Below are 20,389 nucleotides of genomic sequence, written 5' to 3'. Positions count from 1 at the left end.
TAGAGCCAATAAATATAGTGGAATGTCAACCTATAGGTTTAGTTTGTCTAGATTACCACTAGTGGAGAATGGCAGTGATGCCAATCTCATGCTGGCAAATGCATAATGACACTGAGACCATCAAACTCACATGTGCAGAGATCATATGGAATTGTGCCAATCTCTGTGGAGAATGCCACCAGTGGACAATGGTAGTGGTGCCAATCTCATACCATGACCTGAAAACATGCACAAGGAATCCTAAACTCACATGTGCATTGGCACTTTTGCCATTATCCTATTGCCATTCTCCGCCAGTGGTAATGTGCATTCTTCTATGTAATGATCACTCTCTCCGCTGTTCAGAGATCATATGGAATTGTGCCAATCTCTGTGGAGAATGCTACCAGTGGAGAATGGCAGTGGTGCCAATCTCATACCATGACCTGAAAACATGCACAAGGAATCCTAAACTCACATGTGCATTGGAACTTTTGCCATTATCCTACTGCCATTCTCCGCTAGTGGTAATGTGCATTCTTCTATGTAGTGATCACTCTCTCCGCTGTGTAGAGATCATATGGATTTGTGCCAATCTCTGTGGAGAATGCCACCAGTGGAGAATGGCAGTGGTGCCAATCTCATACCATGCCCTGAAAACATGCATAAGGAATCTTAAACTCACATGTGCATTGGCACTTTTGCCATTATCCTACTGCCATTCTCTGCTAGTGGTAATGTGCATCCTTCAATGTAGTGGAATGTCAATCTATAGGTTCAGTTTGTCTAGATTACCACTAGCGGAGAATGGCAGTGATGCCAATCTCATGCTTGCAACTACACTATGACACTGAGATCATCAAACTCACATGTGGAATGGAATAGGACACCACTCTCCTATGATCACTGGAATACCCCTCCTAGAATAGTAGGGTAAACATTTGTACAAGTGGAGAATGGCAGTGGTGCCAGTCTCTTATTAGGCCCTAAGAAATGGCATTGAGAAGCCTAAATTCACATGTGCAGAGATCACATGGAATTGTGTCAATCTATGTGGAGAATGCCACCAGTGGAGAATGGCAGTGGTGCCAATCTCACATGTGCATTGGCACTTTTGCCATTATCCTATTGCCATTCTCCGCTAGTGGTAATGTGCATTCTTCTATGTAGTGGAATGTCAATCTATAGGTTTAGTTTGTCTAGACAACCACTAGTGGAAAATGGCAGTGATGCCAAACTCATGGTGGCACCTACATAATGACACTGAGATCATCAGACTCACATGTGGGTTGGAATCGGACACCACTCTCCTATGATGATTGGAATACCCCTCCTAGAATAGTAGGGTAAACATTTGTGCAAGTGGAGAATGGCAGTGGTGCCAATCTCTTATTAGGGCCTAAGAAATGGCATTGAGAAGCCTAAAATCACATGTGCATCCTTCTATGTAGTCATCACTATCTCCGCTGTGTAGAGATCATATGGAATTGTGTCAATCTCTTTGGAGAATGCCACCAGTTGAGAATGGTAGTGGTGCCAATCTCATACCATGACCTGAAAACATGCACAAGGACTCCTAAACTCACATGTGCATTGGCACTTTTGCCATTATCCTACTGTAGCCAATAAAATTAGTGGAATGTCAATCTATAGGTTCAGTCTATCTAGACTACTACTAGCGGAGAATGGCAGTGGTGCCAATCTCATGCTTGCAACTACATGATGACACTGAGATCATCAAACTCACATGTGGAATGGAATAGGACACCACTCTCCTATGATCACTGGAATACCCCTCCTAGAATAGTAGGCTAAACATTTGTACAAGTGGAGAATGGCAGTGGTGCCAATCTCTTATTAGGCCCTAAGAAATGGCATTGAGAAGCCTAAACTCACATGTGCAGAGATCATATGGAATTGTGTCAATCTCTGCGGAGAATGCCACCAGTGGAGAATGGCAGTGGTGCCAATCTCATACCATGACCTGAAAACATGCACAAGAAATCCTAAACTCACATGTGCATTCTTCTATGGAGTGATCACTGTCTCCGCTGTGTAGAGATCATATGGAATTGTGTCAATCTCTGAGATCATCATGACTCACATGTGGAATGGAATAGGACACCACTCTCCTATGATCACTGGAATACCCCTCCTAGAATAGTAGGGTGAACATTTGTACAAGTGGAGAATGGCAGTGGTGCCAATCTCTTATTAGGCCCTAAGAAATGGCATTGAGAAGCCTAAACTCACATGTGCATTCTTCTATGTAGTGATCACTGTCTCCGCTGTGCAGAGATCATATGGAATTGTGTCAATCTCTGTGGAGAATGCCACCAGTGGAGAATGGCAGTGGTGCCAATCTCATACCATGACGTGAAAACATGCACAAGGAATCCTAAACTCACATGTGCATTCCTCTATGTAGTGATCACTGTCTCTGCTGTGTAGAGACCATATGGAATTGTGTCAATCTCTGAGATCATCATCACTCACATGTGGAATGGAATAGGACACCACTCTTCTATGATCACTGGAATACCCCTCCTAGAATAGTAGGGTAAACATTTGTACAAGTGGAGAATGGCAGTGGTGCCAATCTCTTGTTAGGCCCTAAGAAATGACATTGAGAAGCCTAAACTCACATGTGCATTCTTCTATGTAGTGATCCTTGTCTCCGCTGTCCTAGAATAGTAGGGTAGACATTTGTACAAGTGGAGAATGGCAGTGGTGCCAATCTCTTATTAGGCCCTAATAAATGGCATTGAGAAGCCTAAACTCACATGTGCATTCTTCTATGTAGTGATCACTGTCTCCGCTGTGTAGAGATCATATGGAATTGTGTGAATCTCTTATTAGGCCTTGGAATGTCAATCTATAGGTTTAGTTTGTCTAGACAACCACTAGTGGAGAATGGCAGTGATGCCAAACTCATGGTGGCACCTACATAATGATACTGAGATCATCAGACTCACATGTGGATTGGAATCGGACACCACTCTTCTATGATCATTGGAATACCCCTCCTAGAATAGTAGGGTAAACATTTGTACAAGAGAATGGTAGTGGTGCCAATCTCTTATTAGGCCCTAAGAAATGGCATTGAGAAGCCTAAACTCACATGTGCATTCTTCTATGTAGTGGTCACTGTCTCCGCTGTGTAGAGATCATATGGAATTGTGTTAATCTCTGTGGAGAATGCCAACAGTGGAGAATGGTACTGGTGCCAATCTCATACCATGACCTGCAAACATGCACAAGGAATCCTAAACTCACATGTGCATTCTTCTATGTAGAGATCACTGTCTCCGCTGTGTAGAGATCATATGGAATTGTGTCAATCTCTGAGTTCATCAAACTCACATGTGGATTGGAATCGGTCCACTCTCCTATGATCACTGGAATACCCCTCCTAGTATAGTAGGGTAAACATTTGTACAAGTGAAGAATGGCAGTGGTGCCAATCTCTTATTAGGCCCTAAGAAATGTCAATGAGAAGCCTAAACTCACATGTGCAGAGATCATATGGAATTGTGCCAATCTCTGTGGAGAATGCCACCAGTGGAGAATGACAGTGGTGCCAATCTCATACCATGACCTGAAAACATGCACAAGGAATCCTAAACTCACATGTGCATTGGCACTTTTGCCATTATCCTACTACCATTCTCCGCTAGTGGTAATGTGCATTCTTCTATGTAGTGATCACTCTCTCCACTGTGTAGAGATCATATGGATTTGTCCCAATCTCTGTGGAGAATGCCACCAGTGGAGAATGGCAGTGGTGCCAATATCATACCATGACCTGAAAACATGCACAAGGAATCCTAAACTCACATGTGCATTGACACTTTTCGCATTATCCTACCATTCTCCGCTAGTGGTAATGTGCTTCCTTCAATGTAGTGGAATGTCAATCTATAGGTTCAGTTTGTCTAGATTACCACTAGCGGAGAATGGTAGTGATGCCAATCTCATGCTTGCAACTACACTATGACACTGAGATCATCAAATTCACATGTGGAATGGAATAGGACACCACTCTCCTATGATCACTGGAATACCCCTCCTAGAATAGTAGGGTGAACATTTGTACAAGTGGAGAATGGCAGTGGTGCCAATCTCTTATTAGGCCCTAAGAAATGGCATTGAGAAGCCTAAACTCACATGTGCATTCTTCTATGTAGTGATCACTGTCTCTGCTGTGCAGAGATCATATGGAATTGTGTCAATCTCTGTGGAGAATGCCACCAGTGGAGAATGGCAGTGGTGCCAATCTCATACCATGACCTGAAAACATGCACAAGGAATCCTAAACTCACATGTGCATTCTTCTATGTAGTGATCACTATCTCCGCTGTGTAGAGACCATATGGAATTGTGTCAATCTCTGAGATCATCAGACTCACATGTGGATTCTTCTACAAGTGGAGTCTGTCTAGACTACTACTAGCGGAGAATGGCAGTGGTGCCAATCTCACATGTGCATTCTTCTATGTAGTGATCACTGTCTCGTTGTGTAGAGATCATATGGAATTGTGTCAATCTCTGAGATCATCAGACTCACATGTGCATTCTTCTACAAGTGGAGTCTGTCTAGACTACTACTAGTGGAGAATGGCAGTGGTGCCAATCTCATGCTTGCAACTACATGACACTGAGATCATCAAACTCACACTACAGCCAATAAATAATCCTACTACAGCCAATAAAATTTATAGTGAAATGTCAACCTACAGGTTTAGTTTGTCTAGATTACCACTAGTGGAGAATGGCAGTGATGCCAATCTCATGCTGGCAAATACATAATGACACTGAGACCATCAAACTCACATGTGCATTCTTCTATGTAGTGATCATTGTCTCCGCTGTGTAGATATCATATGGAATTGTGTCAATCTCTGTGGAGAATGCCACTAGTGGAGAATGGTAGCATACCAAGACCTTAAAAATGGCACAAGGAATCCTAAACTCACATGTGCATTGGCACTTTTGCAATTATACTACTACAACCAATGAAATTTGTGGAATGTCAATATACAAGTTTAGTTTATTTAGACTGCCACCAGTGGAGAATGGAAGTGATGCCAATCTCATGCAGATAACTACATAATGACACTGAGATCCTCAAACTCACATGTGGATTGGAATCGGGCACCATTATCCTATGATCCTTGGAATACCCCTCTCAGAATAATAGGGTAAACATTTGTATAAGCGGAGAATGGCAGTGGTGCCAATCTCTTATTAGGCCCTAGATAATGGCATTATGAAGCCTAAACTTAGAATAGTAGGGTAAACATTTGTACAAGTGGAGAATGGCAGTGGTGCCAATCTCTTATTAGGCCCTAAGAAATGGCATTGGGAAGCCTAAACTCACATGTGCATTGGCACAAGGAATCCTAAACTCACATGTGCATTGGCACTTTTGCCATTATCCCACTGCCATTCTTCGCTAGTGGTAATGTGCATTCTTCTATGTAGTGATCACTGTCTCCGCTGTGTAGAGATCATATAAAATTGTGTCAATCTCTGTGGAGAATGCCACCAGTGGAGAATGGCAGCAGTGCCAATCTCATACCATGACTTGAAAACATGCACAAGGAATCCTAAACTCACATGTGCATTGGCACTTTTGCCATTATCCTACTCCGGCCAATAAAATTAGTGGAATGTCAATCTATAGGTTTAGTTTCGCTAGATATTCACTAGCGGAGAATGGCAGTGATGCCAAACTCATGCTGGCCCTAAGAAATGGCATTGAGAGGTAGTGGTGCCAATCTCTTATTAGGCCCTAAGAAATGGCATTGAGAAGCCTGTGTCAATCTCTGTGGAGAATGCCACCAGTGGAGAATGGCAGTGGTTCCAATCTCATACCATGACCTGAAAACATGCACAAGGAATGCTAAACTCACATGTGCATTCTTCTATGTAGTGTTCACTGTCTCCGCTGTGTAGAGATCATATGGAATTGTGTCAATCTATGTGGAGATTGATATTGTGTATATTTGCTTGCTGTGTTGGTGTAGTTTTTCATAATGCATATATAAGTTGCTTCGCCTTAGTTATTTTGTTAATAGAAGTTGCATTGTGGTTGTAATATTTCCTACTACAGTTATGATTTTCTATTATACATTTCATTGTGTCCTTGGTTCTTTTGTTAACAGAACATTGCAAGAATGGCTAGGAAGGGAAAGAGAAAGGTTCGAGAGGTGTCAGTTTATGATGGAGTTAGTTCTGGAAGAGGATGGTTTTTGGATATATACAATAACGAACTCCAAAAACTTCATAAAGTGCATTGTTTTGTGAACATCTAAGGAAAAACTTTTGAAGATGTTGGACAAGTTCAAGAGATGGAGGATACCGAGAAAGACAACGTTCCTTGTCTCAAAATTCATACATTGGGAGGCAATGTGTATCAATTGGATCCTGCTTGTTTTGATCATGCGAGGATGAATGCTACTAGGGAGGACACGATGATATCTAGGGGTTGGATTAATGAGCCAGAAAATTATACCAACCAACAGATATTAGAAAGCTTTGATTTGGTAACAAAAGGGATAAAGCAAGATATAAAAAAGAGTAGAAAAGTTTCGAAAAGAACCAAGAAAAGTGATGTTGTTGGATCAAGCTCTCAAGTGTCTCAGAACACATTGAAAGAGAAGGCTAGAGAGACCGGTGAGGAGGAAACAACAGGTGAGAAGGAAATAAGGTCAGATGGAAAAACAAGCATTGGGGATAAACTGGATGCTAAAGACAAAGAGACAACTTTAGGAGGAAAACAGGGAGGTACGAGAATAGTCACTGATGGAACTGGAAGTGGAGGTGATGCAACGGGGAGTGGTGAGACACATATAACAGGACATGGTGAGAAATCATCTGAAGCAACTATCATCCTGTATAAGAAAATCCAGCCAAATGTTGACTTTAAGGCACTACAAAAGAAATTGGAAAGGAAGGACACAAGTATGACAGGCTTGATGGAGTACGTAGAGTACTTCCCATTTGGTTTGGAGTTTGAGGTGTTGATCCCAGTGATGAATTGCTTTAGAGCACCAAGCCAATATGTGTACAGGACATTGACCCTCAGCTATGTCAGTGACTTGGTCAAGAGTTTTGCAATGAATGCACGACCTCCTGCAACATGTGCATATCTTATGCCTTACCACATAGGCACAAATACTCCGATGTGCAAGGAAGAGATAAAGGTGGAAAAGTTAAAGGAGTATAATTATTGGATTCTCGCAGGGCAGCATTCGATTTATGCTGCAAGGATATTTATAACTAAAGCACATGGAGAAGCCTTCAATCAACGAGAAGGTTTCTATACACGGAGGAAGGCGAGAATTGTTGTCAATGCACCAGTTGAAGCAAGTTGTAAGATATCATCAATGGCCAACATGGAGGCACAGACCGTTTTGAAAAATCAACCATATATCGATATCTTACAACACCTAAGGGCACAGTGGATTGCATTCGGACGACCAAAGAAACTAGCCCAAGGCCTTGTCAAAGGGCATAAAGATCGACAAAGTTGGGATGTAAGTAATAAACTTTGTTTTGTATGCATTTTTTATTTCAAGAATGTTTATGGCTTTGTAAAAGAAATGATAGTAGTGTCAATTCCCTGATGTGAGAATGGCACTAGTGCCATTCTTCCAGTTACCAAGTCATGCTTTTGACATGGTAATGGGAGAATCGCACTAGTGTCATTATTATCTCTATTACATAATTTGGATTAGAAGAATGTCTAAGATGGTTTTGATTTTTTTATATAGAATTTTGTAGGAGTTGCAAGCGTATCGATGGGCGCAAACTTTGCTACCAAGGACACACACATGGTCACATACGATGATGACATCTACGAACAATGGATTAGGATTTTGACATTGGTGAAGCAGGGTGATCTTGAGGGTCGAAATCCCACAATAACATATATGAGGTGTCTGCTAGGATTGGGAGACGAAGATGTACGTGCACCTCAAGCAGAGATTGAGTCTAAAGAAATAGTCTTGGTCAAGTCAAGCAAAGACAAGGACTCCATTGAAATGTCTCAACGGGCAATGGAGATTAAGCATGATAGAGCCCTGAAAGAAGCGCTCATCAAGGAGTTCAACTCACGTCACCCTTCGCCCCAACATCAAACATGGGATGCCCTGGCAACTTACTTCAAAATTGATTCAATTGTTTATCAGAGCTTCAAGGGTTCATGTGAGTCATGGGTCAAAGAGAAGCTGCAAGTTGGCAAGTCCACACCTGATTTCCCAAAAGCCGCGTCAATCTATGTTGATTGGGTGATTAGTTCAATAGAGGGTAACAAGTCTACATCGCAGTCTTGTTTTCCTTGGACAATTATTCAAGTGAACATGGAGATGGAGGGGGAGAGCTTTCTAACACGTCACTCCAAGGGACAACTTCCAATCAGCTTGTGTGTGCTTGACACCTCAGAGGGATCTGCCAAAGGCATGTGTTGGGATAAGGCTACCTTCAAGAAGTTGCTCTGTGGCTTGATGGAGACCGTTGCCACTCCGTCACAGTATGTATTGCTATCATTTATGACAATGACAGAGATGGTAAATCTCAAGGAAGCAATGATAGAGGCTCGATTTTGGCATAGAAGGTTTGTGGGTGTTATCCATGAATCGGATAGTGCACAAAAGGGTTTGTCTGAGACCTTCTGTTTTTTGTCATTTGTCAGCTCACATGATGGGTTTGATGGATTTGAGCACATGTTAGGAATCACAAGGCCATACACAATAATTGAGGACAATATTCTTTATTCTGATGAGGGCGATGAGTATGGAAAAGAGGCGGTTGTGAAGCATGGCATCATCAAGGAGTGCATCAGGTGCTATTGTAGTAGGGAACATGAAGTTGTTGTTGACGTCTTTACTAATGGATGTGTGGCATTACAAGCATTGTCAAGCAAAAGAAAAGTGATCTCGCTGGTGAAGACATCCCAACAGGCGACAGAGGTCGAGGCTATGTGTGTGGCACATGCATCAAATAATCCCCATATTAAGATTTGTTCTAGCATTGAGAGGCCTCTTGAGACACATAGAGCTGATTCACCTATCAATGAAGGAATTAAAGAGGGTGAGCATCACATTGAAGACTTGCGACCTTTAACTGAAGCAGATCTTGAAGCTATCCCAAAGATTACATTGGAAGATTTGGAGCAAGGTCTTTAGCTACTCATTTATGCCTTGTGTATTCAGTTTCAAAATAATATGACTTTTATGGATTTTTTCGATTGCACATACTCTCATCATATTAAAGATATTAAACATTAGGTATGATAAAATTGTGTGACATAATGACATGGGGAATGGTACTAGTGTCATTCTCCCTATGTCGGGTTATACGTAAGAGGTACTATTAACATTTTATGTGACCTCATATGGAGAATGGCACTAGTACTGTTTGTGGTTATGTGCCATTCTCTCTTTGTGGTTATGTAGAAATGGTAATACTGTTATGTTCCTTTCTTGAATCTATGTTAGTTGAAAGCATTACAGAGATTAAAAATTGTATAATATTAACTATGCTACCAAAGTTTTGATTTGGGTGCTTTCTACAAATCTATTGGACCAAAGTAATACAGTATCTATGCTTTCAGATCATGCATTGTACATTTCTTTTGGGACATGGGGGGAGGCACTAGTAGTATTCTCTCCTCCCAATGAGGGTATAGAGAAAGGCACTAGTGGCATTCTCCATAACCTTATATGTAAAATGGCACTAGCACCACCCCAAGAGAAGAATGGCACTATTGCCATTCTCTCTATGAGTTCAGAGAGAAAGGTTGCACTATTTGCATTCTCAATTGACCTTTAGAGAGATTGGCACTTTTGCCATTCCCCAAAAATGCAATGGAATCAGTGAACGACGATGGATAATGTTCATACTTTATTGTTATTTATTAGTTTCATATGCTTTTGTGCTTCGACATTGTTGAATACACTCTAAAGAATCAAAATATTTCTATATTCCTTAACTTCCACAGGGACCAATGATGCATGGAAGGATGTGGAGACATCAAATGTAGAGGACAACATACCACTAGTTATGGGGGCTATCAATTACGCGATGGATGCAGGAGGTATAGAAAAAAACATAACCCCAAAAATGGAGAAAATTGCAAGGAATATCACGAATCCTATACTTTTAGAAGAGAACATGGATGAACGTACTGTCTCAACATTGGGGACAAAACTAGATAATCTTATTGTTGTTGCAAACATGCATGAAATCATAGCACCTGACAATTTGGATGAGTCAGAAGCCAGCAACTTCAAGGAGAATTTGGATCTATATCCACATACAATTTCTTTGGATATGCCACGATTAACAATCATATTAGACTTGAATGGCCTGTTATTAAGTCGCTGCCTATTCAAGTCTCCAATACATCCGTCTATTATGCATGGCAAAAATAGTTATATGGTTGTTCGTCCTGGGTGCATAGAATTTCTTAAAATCTTGCTACAAAGATTTAATATAGGTATCTGGTCAACTGCGATGGAGCATAACGTACTTGATATGGTAGGAAAGCTGCAAAATTATGCAAATGAGAGCCTCCCTTTCTTTGTTATATGGTCTCAGCAAGGATGCTACACTTACAGTAAGACAAGGATAAATAGGCCTGACAAGGTTGGTGTTGAGGCAATGTTCAAACCCTTAGCAAAAATCTCAAAGGCATTTGGATGTGATGCTAGAAGGATAATCCTTGTTGATGACTCCCCATACAAGGCTTGCATTAGCCCTCCATCAAATTGCATATTTCCTTCAACGTTTGATGTACAAGACAAGGATGATAATATTCTACTGAGAGAGTTGATGTCGTACTTACTACAACTCAATGAGACTAAAGATGTGTGCATCATGATTGAGACAAATCGGTATGGACAATTACCTGTGATGGAGGGGCATAAGGATTTCAACCTTGTCCAGAAAGTAATTGAGGGGCATAAGGATTTTAACCTTGTCCAGAAAGTAATTGATGAATGGAGGGAGGAAAATCATGCATGGTCAAGAATGGAATATAAAACAAGAAATCTTCCTCTTGCAGATCAACTAAGAGAGAGGGATATAGGTGGTAGGGCAACCCATGGTGGTGATGGCCAGGTGCCTAAACTCAATGCATCCCAAATAAGACTTTTAAGGAACGCTCCGCAACTCTCTAGCATGAATGCTATGCAAGTTTCTCAATTGGCTATAGACCTAGGGTACAAAGGTCGCTATATCAAGAAATACATTGCTAAGGGCTACATAACCCGACTACAGAATGCGTATTTTTCATGAAGGTACATATGTCAAAGTGTTGATTTTATCTCAATATATATAACTGTTGTTGTAGCTAATTGAATTTGTCTTTTGTGATGTAGATAGATATACGTTCAAATCAAGCTTGAGTAGGTACATACCAGAACGAGATCCATTTGGACCACCAAAGTTACCTGTCCCTATCAACGAAGTGTTCTAGATAAAAAATGTGGCTTTCGAGGTGCATGAGTCAACCATTACTGGAGCTGGCTTGGGCTTGTTTGTGCATGGCTCCATCAAGAGAGGGACTACTATTCTCCATTATGGAGGTGACAAGTACTCCTACAGAGACTGGAAGGAATTATGTAGAGTTCATCCAAGGCTAAAGAAGTACTCGATCCAAGAGGACCCTACTGTCCCTATGAAGGATATGGTGCATATTGTTGGTGATGTTCAATATGGCAATGTGGCAGGATTTATTAACAGCAATATAAATACCAATGTAAAGCCAAATGTTTGTTATGTATTTTCCCCTGATGTTCCACCTTGGTATGACCCCATGATGAACATAGATATTGCAGAATATGGTCACATTTGTATTGAATCCATAGATGATACACATGCAGGAGAGGAGCTATTTGCAGACTATGAGTTTTGAATAACAACATTGTATATCTTTATACAATCATTACTTATGGGAATTACTACTTTCTTGCCAACTATGTAAATTGGTGCGTAATTGTTGTGTGTGAATAATATGCAAACATGTTCATAACTACATTCATAATGCATTTAGAAGGAGTGTCTCTCGTGCCATTCTTTCCGGTGCCATTCTCTTTGGGGCTAGAAATTGAGAGTTTCTTTGGAATCATGATTTATTTCAGGGATTTCAATGGTGTATCAACAAGTTATGTTTTCATCCTAAAGTGTACTTTTTTACTTTGCAATGAGTAATCAACATCACATGTAAAGTTATTGTTTTTAATGCTAGTCAGTCCAAACATTGAAAGTGCACAATAAATGATTGTCATTGCCACCTAAATTACATCAAATGCTTGTCATTGCCCATTGATTTTCCATCAACTACATATCTTGCATTCATTCTCCTCAACTACATATCTTGATTTTCCATCAACTGCATATCTTACTAAGTTAAAGAGCCTGTGCATTTTCATTGCAATACTCATGGTTATTAATTACACTCTACATTTTTTAAACGGCATTTTGGAGATTTTCAAATGAGAATGCTCACAACAAAAGCGTCTCAATATCAATGGAAATTCCAGAGACTCGCTATTATGAAGGTGTTTTTGAACATCACTATGGCTCACGAGATGAATCTAACTCAAATGGGTTTCAAAGTTTATTATTTTTTTGATGATAACGTAGTTTAGACACTGATATTCTATTTATTATTTGAGAATGTAGTTGATATTTCACACTTCATGAATGGCTATCTAGTCTATTTTCACATATTTCTCCTGTTTTTTCATTGAGGGGAGCTACAATTTCTTCCAAAACTGCCATTCTGGGAATTGGGTTTTTCCCGAATTGGGAATTGGAAATGGCATTGAGAAGCCTAAACTCACATGCTCATTCTTCTATGTAGTGATCACTGTCTCCGCTGTGTAGAGATCATATGGAATTGTGTCAATCATTGTGGAGAATGCCACCAGTGGAGAATGGTAGTGGTGCCAATCTCATAACATGACCTGCAAACATGCACAAGGAATCCTTAACTCACATGTGCATTCTTCTATGTAGAGATCACTATCTCCGCTGTGTAGAGATCATATGGAATTGTGTTAATCTCTGAGTTCATCAAACTCACATGTGAATTGGAATCGGACACCACTCTCCTATGATCATTGGAATACCCCTCCTAGAATAGTAGGGTGAACATTTGTACAAGTGGAGAATGGCAGTGGTGCCAATCTCTTATTAGGCCCTAAGAAATGGCATTGACAAGCCTAAACTCACATGCTCATTCTTCTATGTAGTGATCACTATCTCCGCTGTGTAAAGATCATATGGAATTGTGTCAATCTCTTATTAGGCCTTGGAATGTCAATCTATAGGTTTAGTTTGTCTAGACAACCACTAGTGGAGAATGGCAGTGATGCCAAACTCATGGTGGCACCTACATAATGATACTGAGATCATCAGACTCACATGTGGATTGGAATCAGACACCACTCGCCTATGATCATTGGAATACCCCTCCTAGAATAGTAGGGTAAACATTTGTACAAGAGAATGGTAGTGGTGCCAATCTCTTATTAGGCCCTAAGAAATGGCATTGAGAAGCCTAAACTCACATGTGCATTCTTCTATGTAGTGGTCACTGTCTCCACTGTGTAGAGATCATATGGAATTGTGTTAATCTCTGTGGAGAATGCCAACAGTGGAGAATGGTAGTGGTGCCAATCTCATACCATGACCTGAAAGCAAGCACAAGGAATCATAAACTCATGTGGATTGGCAGTTTTGCCATTATAGAATGCCACCAGTGGAGAATGGCAGTGGTGCACAAGGAATCCTAAACTCACATGTGCATTCTTTTATGTAGTGATCACTGTCTTCGTTGTGTAGAGATCATATGGAATTGTGTCAATCTCTGAGATCGTCAAACTCACATGTGGATTGGAATCGGACACCACTCTCCTATGATCACTGGAATACCCCTCCTAGAATAGTAGGGTAAACATTTGTACAAGTGAAGAATGGCAGTGGTGCCAATCTCTTATTAGGCCCTAAGAAATGTCATTGAGAAGCCTAAACTCCCATGTGCAGAGATCATATGGAATTGTGCCAATCTCTGTCGAGAAATTTTCACAAAGTAAAGTTTTCATTTGGGAAGGATTTTTGGGCTTCGTCCAAAAACAACACAAAAAGTCCAAAATTAATGAAATATGATGTATTGAAAGTAATCTCTGCTTCTAGGTCTGTTGTGTCTACATCAACATGCATCTCACTTAACAAATCATCACATGCTCTTCCTGTGATAACATAACTCACACTAGTCCTTAAGCCAACTCGCACTCAACCTTTTCTATGATGATCGATCTTCTGTAAGTATATCATCTCTTAACTTCTTAGCAAGCCTTTCTCTGTCTGGATAGGTGCAATTTTCCTATTGTTTTGGCACCAAAGAAATGATCCCTGATTTGTGGGGCTCCACCAACCTTTTGGATACTACAATATTTGCATTTCCAATTATTGTACTTACCGTTTAAATTATGAACAAATTGCCACTCAAGACCAGGGTTTTTTTGCTTTGTGTTGTGGTTCCGAGATTAGGTAATGACCCTAATGGTCTAGAACATTGTGATGACATGGGCTGACTACCTTGCGCAGTATCAGACTCAAGATCTTGCTCCATTTGCAAGATTGATATCATGTAGTATGAATGCCTAAATATCAAGAGAGACAAAGCAAAGTTTGTTGAGAGTTCACGCTCAACATCGTGTGATCATGTGTGCATAGCACCATCACGTGATCATATGTGCATAGCACTAACCTTATAGAGTGCTATAAAGGAAAGGGTTAGATCCCCTAACCCTAACCCTAAAAGGGTTTGTATATATTCTATTTTTTCAACTAATTCTAGTGTACAGTTAGTCAGTACAGTTAGTCATTTGTGGTGTGCTCTCTAGCTGTGCCCTCTCTCCTCATCTCCACTCTTCTCCTCTCCCCTCTTCATATTTTGTCATGGTATCAGAGCATGGTTTTGCCTTCCGTTGAGGCGCCATCCACCTTGTGAGAGTGAGATAGAGATTGAGATCGAGTTTTCTCTTTCGTGAGAGAAACTTCCGTTGAGTGAGCATTCTTTCATTCCGTTGATGATAGAAATTTCCGTTCATTGAGATTCTTCTTTGTTTTGCAATAGATTTGTTGAGAGACTTAGTGAGTTCTTTGAGAGCTTCTTGCGAGAGAGGGAGAGTTCCTGAGATTTCCGAGAGGAAATCTATCTTTAAGAGCTTTTAGGGAGTGTAAGAGAGAGGAGTAAGATCTGTAGCTAAGAAACGGCTGACAACGAGCCTTGCAAAGCTCCCAACAGCCTCCAATGAATGCCCGTGACCTCTTTAGCATGCTTTGCAAGCAAGCACACAAGCAAGGCAATGCGCATGCTCCGTAGCCAACTGCAACAAAGGCGACGCTAAGCAAGCCCCTGGATATGTTTTCCGATGACGGCACACTTGGGGCCATTGGCGCGCTTTTTTTGGCGTACTGGAAAACGAGCCTCCCGCCTAGAGTTTTGACGACGCGGGTCTGGTTGGATTTGGTGGCATAACTGTGCCGGCGACGATAGGTGAGGCGCTGCACCATGGCGGCTGCTACTGCTGCTCTGAAGACCAAAGCAAGCAATGGCGAAGCTGGAGCTTGCCCTTGCCCAAGACAAAATGACTGAGAAGGGCTCTCCAGTGCAACGGCTGCCTCTCCTTCGTCCATCACCGAACGACCTACGCCAACGAGCCTTCGAAAGGCTCAAAAGCCACATCCAAGTCTCCTTCGATGGCCGGTAGCCCCTCTTCAACGAGTTGCTCCATCGACGGACCTGCAAATGGGCTGCCAACAGCCAAACGGGACTGCATAGCCGCCTCCAACAAGCCTACTTCATGCCAACAAGGAGCCGGGGGGATAGTCTTGATGAATCCTGAAGGTCAAGAGGTATGGGCAAGAGGACAAGAGCTTCCAGGTATCACAACTAACAATGCAGCTGAGTATAATGCTTTGATTCTTGGTTTGGAGGGTTGTCTTCAAAGTCAAGTTAAAGAATTGGAAGTAAGAGGAGATTCTCAGCTTATTATAAAGCAAATGCAAGGGCATTACCAGACAAGAAGTCCTCATTTGAAGGAGCTTAATCAAAAGGCTATGGCACTATGTAGTCAATTTGATTTTTGCAAGTTTGTTCATATAAACAGAAAAGAAAATCAAAGGGCAGATGAGTTAGCTACTCAAGCCATTTGTTTTATTCTTTAAGTTCCAATCTAATTTTTGATTTATATGGTTCACTCTTAGGGTCAAAGCTCAAGCGTCCCATCATCGAAGGCGAGTGATCAACAGGGCCAAGGATCAAACGCACGTGACAAGGATGAGGGAGAAGACACAGCTGACGAGGACCAAGGAACAGGCCAACAAGACGAGGAAAATTCGGATTCGGATGAGTAGTAGTGGTAGTAGTGGTAGTAGCATTTTCTTTGCCCTGTATGTCATTTTGTATATCCGCTCGTATGAGCAATTTTGTATCGCCCTTTCGAAAGGGTAATTTTGTCACAAATAATGTTGTATATGTCCGACATGTATATGCTTTTGTTGCTCATCATTTCACAAGAGCGATTTTGTATCACCCTTTTCGCAAGGGAAATTTAAAAAAAAAGGATTAGTGGGGCTAAACAGGGCCATAGCAAGCCCTGTTTAGCCCCACTAACCCTTTTTTTTAAGTTCTGTTAATCGTCGCTATATAGCGACGTTTACCACTGTCGCTATATAGCGACAATTAATAGTGTCACTATATAGTGACATTTGTCATCGTCGCTATATAGCGACACTTTATAGTGACGGTTCTTTTCGGACGCTTTTAGCGACTCTTATAGCGACATTTGCACCCATGAAAAAAAAAAATTTAATGTAAAAAGCCTCGGTATTTTTGTCGAAAAATGGCCTATGCCTTGTAGTGAATGCTGGATCCAATTGATCCAGATGAATCTAGCAAAGAAGATGAAGATCACAATATGAGCCAAGAGGAAGATGCACATAATGACATTGCACGGGAGGAAGATGGAGATCATGATATTGAGGAAGAAGACAACGATCATCAAGAATCACCACACTTTATTGAAGAAGATGATCAAGTACTTTTAGGTGAACATACGATGCTAGAGTACGATGATGATATAGGAGATCAACTCGGTATAGAGTTAGAGATAGACTTGTTTAGCACGTTAGACTTGGCTCCCGTTGATGTAAATGCTCTTCATTGATTTTTTTCATCTCAAACTTGGACATGAATATATGAGCTTCAAAGGCTTGATGTACATGCTCTCATACTTTTATTCTCTCAAAAGATCAAACATGTATGAAAATTAACAAAAAATTGCCATTAGAGAAAACTAACTTTTAAGGTCGATATGAGAAAAAAAACTCTCTATAAAACGTCGCTATAAAAAAGTATCTCAGTGTCGCTATATAGCGACACTTACAATTTTGATAAAAGTCGCCATATAGCGACTTTAAAAATCATCGCTATATAGCGACATTTGTCTAAAGTCGCTATATAGCGACACTTGATGAGGCGCACTTCCAATATTGATGATTAGTGCCCTGCATGCACTAAACGTCGATACTTAAACATCGCAATAGGATCTGTGTGTAGTAGTGCCGGTGGGCTATTTGAATTACAAGTGAGCCGGTCAATTTCTTACCGGCTGTGCTAATACACACTAATACAAATGTTATTAACATAATCCAACAACGTGATCATGTGATGTTATTAACATGTTAACGTTAACGTTATCACGCTATCATAATCCTTGCAAATGGGCACACCCAAATTGAAGTTGGTTTGATTGGGTTGATGGTCCCTTACTCCCATAGTGAACTTAGGTTGATTTTAGAGAGGGTGTATCACACATACTCCTATCCAAAACAATATAGGGTTCATTTAGAGGAGGGTGTCTTAGGTTATCCTTAGATGGAATTGAAATTGGGTCGATTTGCATGAGTATTGCCACACATGCACACACCCAAATGGAACTTGGTTCGATTGAAATGTTGCACAAGTATACCTCTGAAAATAAAACTTTGTTTGATTTAGAGGACGTCTCAAACATAGACACACTCAAATCAAATTTGGGTGAATTTGGAGGAGTATCCCTTGCACATACCACTGCTCCAAGTCAAAATTGCATCCCTTTTGAAGAGTTTACCTCACACAAACTCAAGGTATTGTAATCACATGTGTGTGATTTCTTCAATATCCTGGTCACTCCATTGCTAATAGAATTAATCGAGGATACACACACCCATATTGAACTTGGATCAACCTCAAATACACCGTTTAAAATGGAAGGTGAGTTGATAGGGGGCCGCAAATACACCCTCCAAGTGGCATGTCACAAACATAATTGCAACAAAAAAAATGCAACTTTAGCTTTATTTGCAAGTTGGCGGCATGAGAGAAAGACAATTGCAACCAAAACATTGCAAGTTAATTGACCTTGGGACAATTTGAGACCTAGTGGCATGGAAGAGATATAATGCAACCAAAACATCACAAATCATTCATAGGGATCATGTGACCTTCATGCACACATTAAGAGGCACACATACATGCAAAAAAAAAGAATATTGTGTGTGTGTGTGTGTGTGTGTGTGTGAGAGAGAGAGAGAGAGAGAGAGAGAGAGAGAGATTTAAAACTTGATATTTATAGTTGCAATAATAGCACAATATGAGCCAAAAATGAAGTTCGGCCTTTTGAAGGATGGCTTGAAGGTAGCAAAAGGAACAATTGTCACTATTGATTCAAATGAATCTTGCAACTTTCCAATATTAGGGAATGGGGTGGTATCTACATCTATTGATTTTTGCTACCATGGATTAGATGTTCTACTTCCAAAGACTAGTATGGATGCAACTCATGTTCAAGAGGCTCTTGGTATCATTGTGTGTTGGCACTCAAATGAAACACAACCGTTACTAGAGGTGACCTCTTGTACACATGAAATAATGGATGGACTTTCAAGATGAGGACTCACAAAGCTCAAGTACCATGAGAAACACAATATTCTAACTGGATTTAATCTTATTATGTTCAATATTAACTTTAATGGCTAACCCTTTCTTAAGTTTCTTTGTCTCAAAATATCAACAAGAAGATGCTTGTAATTTGATATCAAGGGAGTGGCCTATGCAAAGTAGAGAAGACTGACAAGAGAGAAGAGTATTCTTATGGTTAGAACAGTTTTAAAAAAGCTAGGAGAGGGTCACATTCTTCTTGTCCATCTGTATGAGGCAATTCATTTTAAGGAGTTGGGAGATGATCATTTTGGGATAGCAACTTCTCAAATGGTCATGCATGAGGGAGATAGTGGTAAGAGCATAGACGATGGTCTTTAGGTGAAGTTGCTAAAATGGCCAATTGAGTAACTTAATTTGGGGATGGTAGTAGGCTACTGCTAGGGGATCCTTCTAAGAATGAGGATAATATTGAAGAATTTGATCGCTGATGATGTTCTACATGAGGACAAGATCACATGGCTTAGAACAAAAAGGCCATACAAGATGATAAACAGGAAGCCAAAAGAGAGGGAAGAAACTATAACAAGGTTTTCCATGAAGCCCAAATATAAGGCTATCCAAAGAGTTTCGAGTATTGACTACTGTAAAGGACGTTGTTGTCAAGTTGCTAATTGGGAAATGGTCTCAAGGATTCACAAAGAATATCGGGGTCAGTGTTTTGTGGATTGTGTTAATTACATTTACTAAAAACTTGCAAACATCTAACAAGGTTCAGGGCCATGCAAGTGCATTGACATTCTTTGTTGAAAATACAAATGTTGATTCCAAAGCGTGGTATTTTATCCATGGGATTCCAAAGAAAACTTTCTATACAAGAAAAAATTTGATGATGGAGCGAGAAAATCTATGCATGGAAATAAGCAGATAATATGAAATTGAATGCCTCCTTTGAATCTTGCAAGAGTAGTGATTCAACAATTTATTGAGTACAATGCAGAGAAGATGCCCCACAAAAGTCTACCTGGGACGCCAACTCAATATGTATTATGTTACTTCCGTCATCCAAAATTTAGGGTATGGGGGGAGAAGGTCCATAAAAAATATGCATGGATTTTTTCAAAATATAAATATGCAAGGGAAAAATATGAAAATTATAGATCATCCCTCACACAGATGATAAGGAATAAACCTTGAAAAATATGCAACATTTTAACATTTGTACATACTTTTCATGAAGTGTGAGACCCAAGGAGTGGGGTATTTTGGAGAAGGGGGGGTAAAACAAAAAATACACTAAATTATTAAAACCAATCTCCTCTCAAAATCTTGTAAGTTTTTCATGTGTTATCCAAATTTCAAGGTTTAAAGACATATTTGAAGCTCTTTTAGTGTAGAATAGAACCA

At 40.4% G+C, this 20,389-nt stretch overlaps 1 pseudogene; it reads right to left on the bottom strand.

The window, feature by feature from the left end:
- Positions 1 to 15,262: 15,262 nt before the first annotated feature.
- LOC147896437 (uncharacterized) overlaps positions 15,263 to 20,389 on the bottom strand; it is a 40,732-nt pseudogene continuing 35,605 nt past the window's right edge.

The sequence above is a fragment of the Dipteris shenzhenensis genome, chromosome 12 (genome assembly GCF_047967505.1).
Source record: "Dipteris shenzhenensis isolate YYH24624 ecotype China chromosome 12, Dip_SZ_1.0, whole genome shotgun sequence".
Classification (NCBI taxonomy): Eukaryota; Viridiplantae; Streptophyta; class Polypodiopsida; order Gleicheniales; family Dipteridaceae; genus Dipteris; species Dipteris shenzhenensis.
The sequence above is the reverse complement of the archived record's forward strand: the minus strand, read 5'-3'. Positions and strand labels throughout refer to the sequence as shown.